Here is a 5,377-nt window from a genome sequence, read left to right on the forward strand (position 1 = left end):
GAAAGATGTATCCCGTTGTCACTTAAACGTCATCTCTGAGCCTATGCTGCCGGGAGCAAATTCAAGCTCAGTCAGAACTGGGGCCCTGTCCCCTCCCCCCCACACGGCTACACCAAAATGACCGAGGTCAGTGGCACCCCGACACAGGGAAAGCGTAGCTATCTCCGCTTTCAGCCCAGGCCTCTGGGTCCCCCTCAAGTCCTAAGGCATCTGTTTGTGCCCGAGTACAAGGTGAGTGGAGTTTACTCAGGTGGACGACCCCAGGACTTTCTGCCCAGCCCCCAGGGTCCCCTCTGAATCAAGGAATGACAAGAACGCTGTGCAGGTGTAGAGCAGAAGCCCGAGAGAGACTGGCAGCAGCAGGGTCCGACCTGGAGGACCCTCTAGAACTAGGATGACCGCAAAGCCCTGTTGCCAAGGACCCCGCCGGTCGATGCTTGCGGCCGGGTGGATGGGTGCACACTTTCATTTTCAAAAGTGGCCAGTTTTGACTGGTGAGTTATGTGGTCCCTCTTAGGTCAGGAGAGCATGATGGAAAGCCAGGGAAGGTTTGAGAGAGGGAGTAAAATGTGAGTTACATTTTACAAAGTTCATTTGGGCTTTGGTCAAAGGCAAAGGGGTCTGGAGGGGGCCAGAGTAAAGGCAGGGGCGCGAGGTAATCGGTACTCCCGGCACAGAAGTCGGCGGGGGAGGGAGGAGGGGTGCAGGAGTCACTTGGGACCTTCAGTCTGAAGCTCCTTGGCAAGTTTCCCCTTCCCTGGGGTCCTCCTGGTCTGGGGAGGGGCCCCAGCTGCGCAGCCCAGCCAGGCCTGACCTAGAACGAGGCCAGCCTGGCTTCCGGCCACGGGGCTGGCTCTGAAATGGTGGAGAAATCCTGCATTTCCCGGGTAGACATGGAAGGGATCAGGTTACCTTCTAGTCCCGCGGACAGAAGGGGCTCTTCTGGGAAAGGGGGAGCAGAGGGCAGGGACTGTCGGAGAGGCCCCAGCTCGTCGTCAGGTGGGGAATGGGAGGGAGGCCGAGCAGGGCCTGGCAGCCTGGGGACCCGCCGTGAGCAAGGTCGGAGGGGGGGCGGGGGGAGGGGAAAGAGAGGTTTGGGACGTGGAGCTGGTGGGTAGGGCGGCGCCGGATCACCCCGGGCCGGAGGCGGGCCAGACAGTGGGGTAGGGAGCGGGGCGAGAGGCGCGCGGGGCCCGGACTCCCGGGACCCCCGTCTGGGCTGGGGGAGTTCTCCTCCGCCCGGTCGCAGCCGGCCTCCGCGCGCCCGCCCCCCGGGCCCCTTCCTCGCCTCCGCGTCCCGCCCCGGCCCCCGCCCCGCCCCTCCCCTCCTCCCCTCCCGCCCCTCCTCTCCCCTCCTTCCCTGCCCCCTCTCCCCGCCCCCGCCTCCGCGCGCCATTCCTCGCCGTCCTCCGGCCGTGCGCCCCGCCAGCCGCGTCTCGGCCATGGCAGGCCTGGGGCCGCGACCCGCCAAGGGCTACCGGGTGGTGCTGCTCGGGAGCGTGGCCGTGGGCAAGACGGCGCTGGCCACGCAGTTCGCCTGCGGCAGCTTCCCGGAGCAGTGCGAGCCGTCGGTGGAGGAGCTCTTCAGCAAGGTGATCGAGGTGAACGCGGCGCCCGCCCTGCTGGAGATCGTGGACACCGTGGGCGCCGAGCACCTGGTCACCCTCAAGGACCTGTACATCAAGAACAGCGACGGCTTCGTGGTGCTCTACAGCGTGTGCAGCGAGGCCTCGTTCGAGGCGGTGCGGCCGCTGCGGGAGCGCATGGGCCGGCTGCGGGGGCCCAAGGCCGTGCCGCTCGTGCTCGTGGGCACCAAGGCCGACCTGGACGCCGAGCGCCAGGTGCTGACGGCGCGGGGCCGCGCGCTGGCCCGCGAGTGGCGGTGCCCGTTCCTGGAGGTCACGGCCAAGAGCAAACTGATGGTGGACCAGGTGTTCACGCAGGTGGTGCGCGAGGTGGAGGCCCTGGCCCCGCCCGAGGAGCGGGCCCCGGCGCTCCCCACCCATGCCCAGGACACGTGGCCCTCGGAAAGATTCATTGGCTGACGCGCAAAGGTGACTTTTTAGTGTGTTCGGCGCGTTTCTGATTTCTGAAGCTCAGTCCTCCTTCCCTGCCTTTTTAAAGAAAGTTTTCGGGCCCAAGACAAGTGATGATGGCTTCTGTGTCGGAACTGAAACCAGCGCTTTGGACTGTTGGCCTGAAAACTTGGCCACTTTGTTTATCTCTTACAGGGCTCTAGGAAACCCAAAATCCGTATTGTTTTCCTGGATGGAGAGTCCCAGCCTTTTCTTCACACGGGATTTGTTACAGGATTCTCTTTTTTTTCCCCCTTTTGATAATTAATGCCTTCGAATGCACCAGACCTTTGAAATTGATTGAGGAACATGAACTAAAGACTTTAAGCCTTGGATTCTGTGAGGTTTTCATGTGTTTCCCTCTCATCCGCAGCCTTGCATTGCAGCAGTAATATTTTCCTCTCTGTGTATTTATTTCTAAATATAGTTATGACATACACAGCGTTGGTTTGAAAGGGATATTGTATACCCTGGGAGGGGAACACGTAACTGCTCACACACAGCTCAGCCTGCCTTCAGCTCTGTAATTGACATCTAGTCGATTTTGAATCTGTACACCGAGTGAAAATAAAGTGATTTTAAAAGGTGATAGTTTTAAATATCTGTCTCTCTAATACTGAAAGCGACAGTTTCTACAGTTTGCACGCACGGTCTCTGCTCCTAAGCTGTTTCCCAGGAAGCACGTTAGGAACCAGAGGGAAAATGGCCGCATCTGGTATGTGTTTCTTGTTGCCAGCGTAGGTGTATTTTTGTCTCTGCATGGTTTACAGTGACATGGGGACTCCAGGAGAAGCAAACCGTGTTTGAGTCTTCTTGTATAGTTTTCACATAACGAGGCAAGAAAAGTTTTCTTGCACCCGTTTAAAAACATTATGGTTTTGTAATTTGAAGAATTACATGAGTTGCGTGTGCTTTATTTTCATGTTAACACATTTTTCAAATTTAGGAACCTAGCCTTACCACTTAAACGTCCTTCTAAAAGAAAGTAACAAGAAAAACAAAATTAAATAAACAAGAATGCTCAAAACTATGCCAGGGATCTGAAAAAGTTCATTTTGTTACAGGGAAGTTATCTATACAGTGATGGTTATACAGGCTCTGGGAGCTTTATTTATATTATATGTGTTGGGTGAACAGAAGGATGGATTTTATTTTAACAGAAAAAGTGTAAGTATGTTAGAGCCTGTCAGTGCCTGACAGCCAGTTCACCAGGGGAACGGGCTAGGCTGGGTGACACCTGTCTTTTATCTCTTCCTCTGTCCCTGGGCCGTGGCGGAGGGCGGGGGAGGGAGGTGTTGGGCACTTGTGAAGCCTTGAAGTCCAACCTATTTACTCTCTTCTCTGACCCTCTGTGTTCTGGGGTCATTCCTCCTGGCTGAGTTACCCACATCCCCCTCCAGGACATTTCAAACACAGGGAGGAAGGGAGGGGGTCCTGCAGAGTGGTGAAGGGTGGGGGGATACCTTCCTAGTCTCAGGTGTCTTCGTCCAAAGCTGCCCCTTCCTCTGCCCGAACAGAGGCAAAAACCCAAGACTGTTACTGGAGTGGATGTTGGGCTGTGCAGAGAAAGCACGCGGGGCGTGAACAGTGTCCTGTCCCCAGCCGTGAAAGCAGGGCCCCCGAGGACTGCAAGCTGAGTGACCCTCTGGGTCTGCCTGCCCCTGCTTCCCACCAGCCCTGTCTTTCTGACTCACCACCTGCTTGCACTGAGGCCTCCTGGGAGGTCTTGTGGCCCTGGATCCCTGTGCCTCTGGAAGATACGTTCAATCCAGGAAAAAATTCACAAATAAGCCATTTCTTCGTTTAGATTCCTAGGACCTCCTCAGACCCTTCCACTCAGATCTACATTTTGGCTCAGAGCCCAGGGTGTTCCTTGCTGACCGGTGAACATGACAAATACTCAGGCCCACACGATCGGCTCCTAGGACCTCAGGAATACGTTTGAAGCTGTTCTCTGCGCACACAAGCGCGCACGCAAATACATGTAAAATTCAAGACCTACACACCCGATTTTCTTTCTCTTCCTCCATTTCACGTGTCTAACTTCCATATGTCACACACAGTTGCCTGGAGTCCCTCTGGAGTCAAGTGCAGCCTAACTAGAGTGAACTTGAAGCAGCAGATATGACTGCTTGTCAGGTCCGGGTGCCGTGGTCCATGGAGGCACTGCCTGGTGGGGGCGGGGCGGGGGGGAGTACCCGAAACGGGCAGCCTAACTCACCAGCCTGCAAATGGTGTTACCATCTCAGGTCATTCACAGCTGGGCCCTGGGCTGGGGGCCACGTGCGTGCGTGCTCAGCATAACTGGGGCACGTGAAACTGGTTTCCCAAGTGACTGTGACATTCCCATGCCCTCCGGCATGGCATCCGATGCCCGTAAATGCCCTGCAGCTCAGAGCACCTGCAGCCTCCCTTCTGGCCCGTGTGTTGTGGGTTCGTCTGTTTCGTTCAGATCGCTGGTGATGCTGAGAATTCTCTGGGAGGGTTTCAAATGACATTCGATTTCTTCTCCAGTGAAATGCCTGTTCTTTTCATCAGCTTTTACAATTGTGTAATCTGTCCATTTCTTCTTGGTTCTTGGAGGTTTTACTCTGTCTCTGGGGTGGGCAGCCTCTCAGATGCCTCCAATGACCCCACCTCCTGGTACGCATGCCCTGTGTGACTGCCTCCCCTTGAGGGGGGGCAGGACCTAGTGACTCTCTTCTGGGAATACAACAGGACAACAGTGATGGGAATGTCACTTCTGAGATTAAATTCCAAACCACTGACCTCTGCCCTGCTCGGCCTCCTTCAGAGCCCTTGTTCTGGAAAGGCGAGCTGCCGTGTTGGGACTAGCCTGGTGGAGACAGCCATGTGGCAAGGAACTACTGTCCCAACCGGCGGCTGTTGAGGACCTGAGACCTGCCCACAGCTCCTAAGTGAGCTTGGGAGGGGGGACCCTTTCCCAGATGAGCCCTGAGATGAGAGCAGCCCCCGCCAAGCCCTCCCCACAGCCCGTGAGGGAGTCTGAGCGGAGCCCCAGCTGAGCCGCAGAGGCTCCTGACCCACAGACACTGTGAGATGGTGAGTGTGTATTGTTTTACGCCAGTAAGTTTTAAAGTAATTTGTCATGCAGCTACGGACAACTACTACAGCTGTTTGGTGCCTGGACTAGGGTGCCGACGTATAAATATCTGAACCAGGCCGTGGGCAGAGCCAGGTGGGATTCTGAGGAGTGTTAGGTAAGCACTGAGGCATCCTGGACAGGCCTTTAGTGGAAAGCTGGGCTTTGAGGACGCTGCCAGTGAGGGCGCACAGGAAGT

The sequence above is a fragment of the Lynx canadensis genome, chromosome B3 (assembly GCF_007474595.2).
Source record: "Lynx canadensis isolate LIC74 chromosome B3, mLynCan4.pri.v2, whole genome shotgun sequence".
NCBI classification, from domain to species: Eukaryota; Metazoa; Chordata; class Mammalia; order Carnivora; family Felidae; genus Lynx; species Lynx canadensis.